Raw genomic sequence first — 12,684 nt, forward strand, 5'->3', positions numbered from 1 at the left:
ATTTGCTTTTTCAAAGCCATCTTTTCCGAACAAAGGCCTCTTTCTATAGATGACTCCTAATAAGCCTGTCCTGCTCCCAAGGTTATTTGCTTCTAGCCCTTTACAGAAACATATCCCACAGTTCTCAATTCAGCAAGAGGCAGGCAGCCTGGACCAGAGATTTTCCGCCAGTCTCAGCCCTGACCGGTCAAATCAGGTTCTTTCTTTCAGATTCAATGTTATTTCTGTGTAAAACAAAGAGACTGAGTAAGATGATCTCCAAGTTCCTTTTTTCTACTCTAGAATGCTAACGTGAGGTATGGGAATGCAGAATAGCTGCTGTGCCCAACTCCCCGCACTCCCAGGGAGGAGCAGAAGTGCCTACTCGACATTCAGATTCCTGGGCCCCCGCCCAGACCAACTGGATTAGAATCTTGGGAGGTACAGTCTGGGAATTTTTATTTATAGCAAGCCCCCCTAGGTGTTTCAGACATACAGATTTAGAAGCAACTGGATGGCATTTGTTTAGAGCAGCATGTTTCTGCTTGCAAGAATAAGCAGTCCATTTAGAACAGCAAGAGAACACCTGCTTATGCTGCTGGTTAAACAGGCTCTGTCTTTTCTTTAGGAGACAGGTGTGTGGTGTTTGGCTCAGGAAGAAAACACAGCAAACAGCTATAGAAACAATGATCTCTTAAGCAAATGTTTGCCTTCCCTTCCCCCCCACTTTTATCCCTACTTCAACCTCAGTGGTGAGCAAATACGAGTTTAGAAAGTGCGGAGGTAGGCCGGGCGCGGTGGCTCAAGCCTGTAATCCCAGCACTTTGGGAGGCCGAGACGGGCGGATCACGAGGTTGGGAGATCGAGACCATCCTGGCTAACATGGTGAAACCCCGTCTCTACTAAAAAAAAAAAAAAAAAAACAATACAAAAAAAAAACTAGCCGGGCGAGGTGGCAGGCGCCTGTAGTCCCAGCTACTGGGGAGGCTGAGGCAGGAGAATGGCGGGAACCCGGGAGGCGGAGCTTGCAGTGAGCTGAGATCCGGCCACTGCACTCCAGCCTGGGCGGCAGAGCGAGACTCCGTCTCAAAAAAAAAAAAAAAAAATGCGGAGGCACTAATATGATGGCAATGGAAAAAGCAGTGGTCCCTCTTCAATTTGACAACTCCATCCTTTTTGCCAATCTCCCTGAAGGAGATTGAACCTCACTGTTATTTAGTCTTATTTTATTTGGGGACTGAAAGGTGGTCTTCCTAGTCATTTACCTAGCTTTTTACCCATGAATACACACATCGAAACTTTATCAGGGAAGTAATAGGTGTCATTTGTCCCTGTTTTGAGGACTGATAGAGGCTCAGTGATCATCCTACCATAAGACATTGAAGGAAGGCAATCTCTGCTTCATTTTCCTGAAACCATTTCCAGCTGCAGGCCTGCTGGCTTTCACCTGCTTAGATTAATGAACGGAATCTCGGGTTGCTGGCACTCTTTATTGTAGAGGAAATATAAATAATGAGAGGGTTCGCCTGCAACCTGGCCCTGTGATGAAACAATAAATGGTCAGTGCTGGGAGTCTGTGGAAAGAAAGGATTGTGCTGCTTTCTTCTCTGAAATTGTCCCGACGTCCACTAACTCATCTAGGAGGACTCTGGTGTTCTAGCAGATCACCCTGAGACCTCAGTGTGGGTCATATTCTATCCTAATAACTCAGGTGTTATTCTGAGGTCATTGTTTTGAGACAGGAATAATACAGGGTGGTCACAAGAGAATAAAACATTTCAGGTAGGAGTTTCACATGACTGGAGCCTACGGGCTGAGAAGACCCTGAAAAACCAGGGTGTGGACCAAGCTGGATAAGAATGACTGGAACCCACATGGCGCTGGATTTGACCTAGGTTTCTCCTAGGACCTCATTATGTGCTCATTAGCATACTAGCCACACACCCACCAGCACCATGACAGTTCCGAGAACACCCATATTTGGTGTAAAAATGGATGGCACCACAGTTCCAAGAAATCTTCACCTTTTTCCAAGCACTTTCATGAATATTCCACTCCTTGATTAAAGAAATCCATAGAGGTAGCAGCCCCAGACTCCATTATTTAACTCTGAAGTACGCCCACACCTCCCTTTTTAGAGTGTGTATTTTCCCTTTGTGGTAAATCTCCATACTTGCTTTATTTTCTGACTCATCCTTGAATTCCTTCTCGTGAGGATGTCAAGAGCCTGGGCACCGTCTGGGGTCAAGGTCTCTCTGGTGTTCAGGGATCTCCCCCAGCCCATTGCTATCTGTATCTCCCAGAGAACAACTGAGCAATGATTCTCATTGCTCCCTGATATGTGGGGGCATGAATGCCACCTCGTGTGGTGTGACATGTTTGATTTGCTTCCTACAGTGTTTAGCTGTGGTTTTGCTTTGTTTTGTTTTATTTTATGTGTATCCTCATGAGGAATGCTAAGAATGATGATGAGTGAACAGAAAGCAATTTAGTATCTGGATTAGATGAGCTCAATGTCGTGAAAAGCTCCTGTAAAGCTTCTTGAAAGGAGTCTTCCGGTTTTGGAATTTGAGCTTGGAATATATTTTGGCTTCATCTTAATGAACCTTCCATATTGCTTTTTGTGACAAAATCTTAGAGCTTCCAAAAGGCTGTGCCTGGCACAGCTTTAGAGCAGAGTCTTCGCAGGACAGCTCTCCTCTCCACCTGCTTAGAAAGTTGACAGCGAGGTGGGCTCAGCGTTTTTCTACTCTGGGCTGGGACAGAGCATTGTCCTTCGAGATGGTGGCAATGGAAAAGGCAGTGGTCCCTCTTCAATTTGACAACTCCATCCTTTTTGCCAATCTCCCTGAAGAAGATTGAACCTCACTGTTATTTAGTCGGGGGATTTGTCGGGGGAGATGAGATTATGAGATAATATTGGGTCAGTGCACCCAGAAAGATCCTAATTTCAACCTTACTTTGTCTTTCCTCCCCATCAGGTCTCTGAGAGAGGTACATGCCCAGAGGGCAATTTCAGGGGAACATCATATCACTGTTGAAGCTCCAGCCCCATGCACTAAGTTCTAGTATAGTCTCTGCAGCTCAGAAGGGTTGGAGCACATGATGAAACTACCTTGATCCTAAAGATGAAGTCATAGAGGCCATTTCACCCTGAGGCCAACACAAAGTTGTTCCTGGGTGTCTATCTCAGGACACCCAAAGGCCAGGAAATTTCTCATATGAGCCTCTAACCTCAGCCACATGAGGAGAAGACAAAGGGAGCTTAGAACAGCCCAGTAGAGAGAGAGTCTGGGGATCCAGCCAAGGTACTCAAAGGAAAGCCTCTTAAGGAGAGACTCCACACTCTCTGCTTGACCTTTAACTTGCTGACCTTGGGACTGTGATCTGGGAGGTGAGTTTGTTCATTTCACCTACCTCTCCACGTGCCAACTGTGTGTGGTGCAGGTAGGGTGCTGACAGAGAGAAGAGGAGAGAGAGGCTCGAGCCAACCATCCCTTCCTCCTGGTTCTTTCTCTCTCAGAGGCCAGTGGACTTCACACCCGGGGGTTGGATCAAGCAGGAATGTTGCTTTCCCTGCAGTGCTTGGATGCGGAGCTGAATAATGTTTCAGGAGAGATCTATCCACTCCTTCATGGGGCAGCCTCTCCAGTCCTTACCAACACATGTCACATCCGTAAGGGATCAGTGAATGCCTCTTGATGGTTCTGAAGAAAGCTTTCGAGTTGGCCATGCCTGCCAGTATGACTGCCTGATGGACATCGATGCAGGAGGAGGAAAAGAGTCCCTTCTGTTCCAGAACCCTCAGTATCTCACACACCTTCCAGGGAGAGTCACACAGGGTAACCCCCAGCACATGGTAGCACAAGTTATGTGGCACAATTCTGCTCTGTAAAAAGGATGCAGACTTGCTACTATTCTATGAAACCTATCCCATTATCCCCTGTAAAAAGTCATCAAATAAATGTAAATGCATTTCACTCTGTAACCTCCATGTTTCTTATTACATCACTGGAACTGGCATATTTCCTTGAGAGCCTTGAAAACCAAGTTATTCCAATATCAAATCTTTCCCGCATCTCACTTCCCTGAAGATCCAAAATCCAGAATACACAAGAAAATTACAGCACTGGCTCCACATCCACAAAATTCAACCCCAAGTCACAACATTTCCATTTTATTACTTAATAGAATGCATCTAAACAGCATGAATCCTGAGACAGGAGGATGGCTGTTTCCTTATGAGCTGGTTTCAGACCTGGGGACCACCGTTGCGCTCTCTCCTAAAATGTCTCACCCTTTAGCACGGGGTCAACAAAGTTTTCCTCTGAAGGGTCAGATACTAAATGTTTAGGTTTTGCTGGCCATAGGGTTTCTGTCATGGCTACTCAACTCTGCCATTGTAGGAAGGCAGATGGGTATGGCTGTGTGCCAATAAAACTTTATTTACAAAAACAGGCAGTCAACCAGATTCAGCTGTGGTTTATCAGTCTCTGCTTTAGCACAAAAAGGTCAGGCCTAGGGCCTTAAACCCTCTTGTGTGGCCTGCCCAGATCCCACCCTCTTCCCTAGGGTTGGTTCTCTCCTTGTGAATAAGGCCTTCGTGCTTGGCCTTGATTGTCTGGGCCAGGGAAGGCCTGTCCCAAGCCTGGCCAAGTGGGATTTTTTCTCCAGGAATGTTTTGAAATGCACACAGAAAAGAGCCCATTGCTTTTTGGTGGTGGAAGCCAGGATGTATCTCATATGAGACAACTCAATTTCCTTTTCACGAGTGTCCCGTTTTGCTCCAACTAGCATGACCTGAATTTTTGTTTGTTGTAACCAAAGGGATCTTCATGGATCCTCCAGGTCATATCCTATAGGACCCAAATATAATATTTCCAATGATTAAAACCAGGGATTCTCCGAGGCTCCTGGTTACATGTCTGGTGATCAGTCTTGCTTCTTTATAAATACCTAGTTCCTAAAAAAATCAGTTGGGTGCCCACTGCACTGCTGACAAGAACACAATTCTCATTTCAGAGATGGTAGAGCATCCGTCGACACCAATTTCAGATGGTGAATGCAGCAGCCATCGTTTATTTTTGCTCCAAACCAAAACCTACCTAGTGACAATCTCTCAGGCTCAAGGGTTTCGGAGCTCAAAGGCCCAGCTGGGGTTGGGGGAGCCCATTTCCCACTTCACTTTCCTTGCTGCAGTCCTGACTGCTGACTTGCAGGGCACTGGGCTGTGCACATCAGATGGGCAGGCTGGGCTTGGGCAGGGCAGGAGTGAAAGGCTGTACAGTTTCCCAAAGTCTTCAGCCCTCAAGTTTTGATAAGAATGATGTCACCAGCCTTCCACAGAGCTTCACTGTTTGTGCTGGGAGGCAGGGGCGGAGCCCGATAGGCAGTGAGCCCACACTGGGCACCAGGTGTCTGCATCTTTCTCATGTGGATTTGGTTATCAGTGCTCTGCAAGAGGCAGGGAGCAAACTGATGCTTCAGGATTTGCCCTTAACCTTCAAGATACCATCAGAAGCACCAGACTCTGCCAAGTTTTCACCTGAGGCTTCTCAGGTCCCCAGACAAGGGACATAGAGGGAAGGCCATGCAACCTGAAAAGCCAAACTGATGTGAACACGTGGAGTTAGGGCAGAGAAAACGCAGGACTGTGTGTGGATTCTGAATGCAGGCTTCATCATGTCAAACTCTTGCTTTCAATGTCTTAGTGGTGGAACCTCCTTTTAAAGAGAATCTTATAAGAAAATTCAGTATGTAGCAGCCTGTGGCAGAGAGACTGGAGCTGAGCTAGGGATGACTGGGCCTTATCTGCTGGGGGCTCCTCTGCCAGCAGCAGGTCTGTTGGGGGCTTGGCAGGGTCAAGTCTGAAATCCTCTGATGCCTGTAAAATATATGATATTAATAAACAAATACTTGTTACCCACTTTGCATAACGTACACTAGAAGCGAAACTTGCTTAACCTTCAGGAAGTGGCTGAAGGTGACCTGAAGGAGACCTTAACTTGAAAGGCTCCTAATTGGAAAGCATATTGAATTAGATGGGATTTCTGCTGCCTCCCCCAATCCCTGCACCCCCCACATCTGCTTGCCATTCCTCAGAGCTAGGATCCCATGGCAACCTTCCCCCCTCACCTTTGCAAAACTAGTTCTAATCCATCTGCTCACTACCTGGGAGGTCCTGCTGCCTATCCTGCCTTCATCTCAGAGTTGAGTGCTGGCTTTGCAGCTAGTGACAAAGAGCGAGGGAATCAGTTCCCTGCAAAGACCAAACACAAGATGTCAAATAGGCAGACCCCAGGGGAATGGAGCTGAGCCCAGCCTGGCAGCAGCCTACTCCGTGTAGCAAAGAGGTGGCCACGCCATTGCAGTGATACCTACTGAAGCCTTCCTGTGACTGAGCACTGTGGATTAGGAAGGCTTTCGTATAGATTCATGTATTTATTCTTCTGAGAGATTCCCCTCTGGGCTTCTGGTTTGCTAAGCCCAGGGGTAGCCATGCGTCTCATTTTCATGAAGCAGCATCATGTAACGCCTAGGTCTGGCAATGGTAAAACAAGGTCACGTTTCTGTTCACCTTTCTGTGTTGAGGATTACATATTGCAGTGAATTGTCTTAATGGCAGAGCAAGGTACATTGAGACCTTGACAGTCTACCCCAAGTGAGGACTCATGTTTTGTATAAGAAATATGTAGAATTCTGTGTTTTCCATAATGTATTTCTATCTGTTTAATAATAAAAATGTAAAGCGTGAGCAAGAAATCAATGCTCCAAGGAAGGGCAGCACCTGCTGCGTGAGTGTGGAGCCTGGACTTAAAAAGCCCTGAGTTAAAAAGCCTTGAGTTAAAAAGCAAGGCAATATTTTACCTGGAATCCTTCTGGGCCCTAAGGAGCTGGAGTCTGAGCTGAGGGTGTTTTGCTGCCTGTTGGAACCACAATTTCAGCAACTGAGGGAAAGTCCCTGGATTCCACTTAAGGCCATCGTGTGCATTCAATACATAGGGGGATGGTGATTAAGAAAAAGATGAGTAAGACAAAAACAATTTCCTTCAAGGACTTTATCATCTTACAAGGGAGTTAAGACATAGTCCAACTCATGGAAAAGAAGAAGTATTTTTTACTTTGCAAAATAGCACGGATTCAAAGGGAAGTGTCATGGTGAAGTTCCAACGTGGGTACTGGGGACTTCTCAGAAGGGCCTGACATGAGGCTTGCGCTTAGGTCCCCATAGGAAAGGGCAGCTTGACTACAGGTTCCAGAAAGAGCTGGGGTCCTATACAGAATGCACAAGATGCCCAGTGGTGCCCATAGAGACACACACATTCATCTTCTTGGAAGCATCTACACCCAAGAGGTTAGGGTGGTGCTGTCTCCCAGAATCAAGCCAGCACCTCCCGCAGTCAATTTGGAGTCACTGTCCTCTGTTGGTTGTTCTGCCTGGCAGATTCCTGACGTTAGCTCCTGTTTTCCTGGCTTGCCTCTTGGTGGCTTCCATTGGGATACTGCCTCTGCGCCTCTTGGATTGGGTCCAAGGTGTGCTCCCGAGTTTTCTGGTATACCATGTACCCTAGTTTGGGTCTTGCTAGTCCATGCCCAGCAGTATCCCTGGAATGGCTATAATTTTTATGTAGGGAGAGGGTGGAAGCTGTGGTTGCTCTTTCTGGGTATGAATTGGTGCCCCACTTTTAGGGACAGAGAAGCTCAGGGGAGGTCCACCAGTAGTGACACGGCACTGGCTGTTAAGGTTCATGGAAGATAATGGAAGCTGTGTGGGAACGGATGAGGGAGGAAGACAGTGAATGGATTAATTAATAGCCTTCCTATGTTTTTCTTGCTGCAGAGCTGGTTAACCTTTGTACAATCTCATAGGCCAACTTTGACTTACGTATCGAAGCAAGGCAGCCCCTGTTCTCACAGCATCAGCTTACAGAAGCAGAGAAGGAAAAATAAAATCTAAAAGGAAAAATAACATTGATCTGGTAGTAATTTGAATTGCAATTTACCATCATCGCATTTTCCCTTACTTTGACGTGATTTTCCATGAATTTTTGTGTGTAGATGGAATTCTGTGTTCATTGCATTCAATTTCCTTCCTTATTCAAAGTCTGTGACTACTTGTGGAAAACTCAGGAAGAGCAATTTTGGTTTGAAGTTCTCTCTTTTTGCAAACATTTTCTAAAATGATGTGTTTGGCATACATATGATCTGGATGATTTTGGTAGCTTCTCTGCCCCTCCAAAAACCAGTTCAGCTTTGCTCATACTCCAGATTGCGTGGTCTGAAGTTCACTTCCTGCCCAATGATATCTGTAAATTCTTAATCTTGCTTTCCCTTTCCTCCCACCATCCTGGACCAAATACTAGATTTTTCTACTAGGCAGAAGCCCACTCCCCAGCAGCATGTTTGGAAATTGAATTTCTTTGGTGGAGGGACCTTGCATCAGGAACTTCTTCATTTCCTTGCTTGGCATGAAAGGTTTTTTTGTTTTGTTCTGTTTTTTTGTTTTTTTTTGACGGAGTCTCACTCTGTTACCCAGGCTGGAGTACAATGGCGTGATCTCGGCTTGCTGCAACCTTTGCCTCCCGAGTTCAAGCAATTCTCCTGCCTCAGCCTCCTGAGTAGCTGGGATTACAGGCATGTGCCACCATGACTGGCTAATTTTTGTATTCTTAGTAGAGACAAGGTTTCACCTTGTTGGTCAGGTTGGTCTCAAACTCCTGACCTCGTGATCCACCTACCTGCCTCAGCCTCTTAAAGTGCTGGGATTACAGGCGTGAGCCACCGTGCCCAGCCAAAAGGCTCTTGTTAGCTGTGTATTTTGCTAAGGGGAAAGTTTCAACTTGTAACCCCATGTGAAGATGACGAATCCTTTTCTTTTTCAGAAGGCACTCCAATACCTGGTAGTGCCTTCTGCCATTTTTTTTCTGCCAGTGTTTAAGTATAAATGCTGGATAACAGAGAGATATTTAAAGATCTTCTAAAGACAAAACTAGCACTTGAGACCTAGAAAGGAATTTGGAGTAGGCATTTCTATTGGTTCTTACAACACAGGTTTGAATCGAATCATCTAAGGAAGTTTCCAAATTACACGCTTTAGGCCTCAACACAAAAGCTGGTTTGGGGTAGGGTCTTGATGGCTCAATTTTTCAAAACCCTTGTAGGTGATTTTTTTGCATACTCTTAGTTCTGAATCTCTGAAAGGTTAAAACATTCCTCACTCTGCAGATGAAGAAATTGGATACCTAAGAAATTAAATGACTTTGCTGATGTTGGCCTAATGGATATGGTGAATTGCTGCTTGCTGGAGGCCTTATCAGTTGGTAAATACCATGAAGCAGGAACAGCCTATCCAGCTTCCAATCCTACTTCCAGCAATGTGTAGCTCACTGCAGGTGCACAGAACAGGAACAGCCTGTCCAGTTTCCAATCCTACTTCCAGCAATGTGTAGCTCACTGCAGGTGTCGGTAACCCAGAGTAGAGTGGAGGTCACACTGCCGTGGCTGAACCTAGCTCAGAATCTTGAGAAGGGTGGGATCAAGTGGAAAAGCATCTGTGTTCAGGGTTCCTTGCTTCAGGACCCAGGTGTGCCATTTCCCAGCTGCGTAAGCTTGAACAAGAAGATTAAGTGTTTAGCCTCATATTCCTTGTTTGCAGCAACAGAGTTCTTGAGAGGATGAAATCACACAATCACCTTAAAATGGGTAGGGAAGTGCTAGATGCATTATATAGACTTAACGAAAGCTGTTTTCCTTTTTGTTATAATCCAGTGCTTTTTTGGCTAATATGTTTTGCCTATAAAATTTTTACATTCCCTTGCAATAAACATTTGAAGACTCTATTGAGATGTCAGCAGGGCAATGTGAATGTGAACCGATGTCTGGAATTTCTTATTACTTAGGATACAGATGATGCCTTTCAATTCATGAGCCAATTTCTCATCCTATCTAATTCTAGTTCCCTTCATTACTTCAAAAAATTTCCCCCTGAATTGCCAAAATGAGAACCTGACCCATTTATTTTTCCATTTGCTGTCTGAAGAGCGCATTGCACTTCAATTTTCTACACCGTTATGGTTATGACATTTTTTTCTACCATCTTAATCACTATCAGCCTCTGCTGACATACAGTGAAACACTGGACAATTATAAATACCTGTGTATACAGATTGGAAAATGCTGATTTCGGCAACATTGGGGCTCATTTGCAAGATTTCTGATGACTTTTACCTCTCTTAGGAATTAAAATGCAGCACTGAAAAATGGTACTATTGGACTCTGTCTAAGGTTTGTTGATCAAGGGACAACAATGAAAATGGTTTTGCTCCCTGGTGAAGCGGAGTATTCCCCTTTGGCCAAGACTTCTTTAGAATCCTGAGCTAAAGTAAAGAGGTGAGACCTGCTCAGCCTGCAGGATCACCAGTGGTTTTATTGACCCCACGGTGTCTTCGATAGCAGGAAAGTGGACTGTCCCACACAAAATATGACTTGGAGAAGGAGACCTATGCTCAGGATTTCATAAGTAAACCATTACCCATTTATCAAAATAACTTCGCCTATCTTCTCCTATGTCTTCCCCCTTCTGTTCAGATAACAACCTAAATCCTATAATGAATAGACTAAAAGGAAGAGGGTTTGTTTATGGGTGTCTTCTTCCAGGCAACCCATGATACGCTTTGATATGAGATCCTAATGCGCCTAGGTTTTTCCTCCTGAATTTCAGTAGTCCACATGGTCAAAATACCAGGAATTCTAAAAACAAATATTTTAGATTCTCCTTTTTGGGGGTTGGAGGGAATGGGCTATCATGAGAATAAATGTTGCTCAGTCATTATCGTGGGACCTGTTTCTGAGATCCCAGGTACACACGGCAGGTGCACATTCGTTCCATTGTCACTTGGTTTCCTAATAAAGTGGGTGTGATGCTGTTCAGGGCCCTATGACAGCTTTCCCTCATCTGTCACTCTGACACCAGCCTTCCATGGCTAGAATTCCTAAAATCAAGAACTAAATCTCTGTACACCAATTAAACAATAACAGGATAAAATAAATGGTAAGGAGATATTAAAGCAATGGAGGTAATGATGGGAAGCTACAGTGAAAACAGACAAAACTTTAGGAAAAAGAGAGGTGAATAGAAAAATGAAACCACATGCAAAAATAAAACAAATTTATGTTAAAGATGAGAAGGCTACAATCAAAATATCAAAACAGTAAGATAAAGACAAAATTAAAACATCATGAACTAATTGAGAAAACAAAAAAACCACTTCAAACAGATGAATAGAAACAAAATAAAATGCTAAGACCAGAAGCTTAAAGAGCAGACTGGGTAAAAATAAACAAACAAAAGTAAAACTTTACAAAATAAAGAGACAAACAAAGAAATAAAAAGACAAAGAAATAGGCCAGGCATGGTGGCTTATGCCTGTAATTCCAGAGCTTTGGGAAGCCAAGGCAGAAAGATTGCTCAGGAGTTTGAGACCAGCCTGGCAACACAGTGAGACCTTGTCTCTACAAAACATAATAATAAAAAAATTAGCCCACTACAGGTGGCAGTGCACACTTGTAGTCCCAGTTATTTGGGAAACTGAGGCAGGAGGAACACTTGAGCCCAGGAGGTGGAGGCTGTAGTGAGCCATTTTTGTGCCACAGTGCTCCAGCCTAGGCAACAAAGCGAGACCTTGTCTTTCAAACAAAAGAAAGAAAAGGAAGGAAAGAGGGAAGGAAGGAAGGAAGGAAGGAAGGAAGGAAGGAAGGAAGGAAGGAGGGAGGGAGGGAGGGAGGGAGGGAGGGAGGGAGGGAGGGAGGGAAGGAAAGGAAGGAAGGAAGGAAGGAAAGGAAGGAAGGAAGGAAGGAGGGAAGGAAAGAAGGGGAAGAAAGAGAAAGGAAGGAAGGAAGGAAGGAAGGGAGGGAAGGAGGGAGAGAGAGAGAAAGAGAAAGAGAGAAAGAGAAGAAAGAAAGAAGAAAGAAAGAGAGAGAAAGAAAAAGGAAGAAAGAAAGAAAAAGGAAGGAAGGAAGGAAGGAAGGAAGGAAGGAAGGAAGGAAGGAAGGAAGGAAGGAAGGAAGAAAAGAAGGAAGGAGAGAAAAGAAGAAAATAAGATAAAATAAAAGAGGGAGGGCAACAAATCTCCGGCCTCCCATGGCCTTTGAATGCCTCCCTAGACAGGCTGATGCTAAACTCTGCAAAGAGCTTGAAGTTCTCCTTTGTGTTCAGACATCCGCAAGATCAGCCACTCCAAAATAGGGTTTGATTTTTTAAAAACCATATAGTTAAAAAGGAGTCAAATTTTGACTTAGTACTCAAACAGACAACCCCTTAAACCCTGAGAGTTAAAATTAAAAGTCCACGCATAGGCGATAATATCAGAGATGTGCAAAGATATGCCCAGACCCATGATATTAGCCAGTTTAGAACCAAATCTGTCCATGAGAAAAAGGGCGTCCTATTGGCACTTAGGAAAATCAATCTGAGCAATGTCACTCAGATGGGGACAAGTCCCCTTGCTGTGGTGGAAACATGGAGCAATTGTCCTTTTTCCTGTCATCACAACCATGCTTTCTCTCGGAAGCCTGCTAGCTGGAGAGTTTCCCAGCTGCAGCTCATCTTTCACCCAAAACACAACCTACAGCGTTGTTTCCAGGACCAGAATCTTCTCTAGGACTTTCCACATCCTTCCCCTCTGACTCAGAGTCCTCCAGCAGCCA

This window comes from Macaca thibetana, chromosome 12 (assembly GCF_024542745.1).
Source record: "Macaca thibetana thibetana isolate TM-01 chromosome 12, ASM2454274v1, whole genome shotgun sequence".
NCBI classification, from domain to species: Eukaryota; Metazoa; Chordata; class Mammalia; order Primates; family Cercopithecidae; genus Macaca; species Macaca thibetana.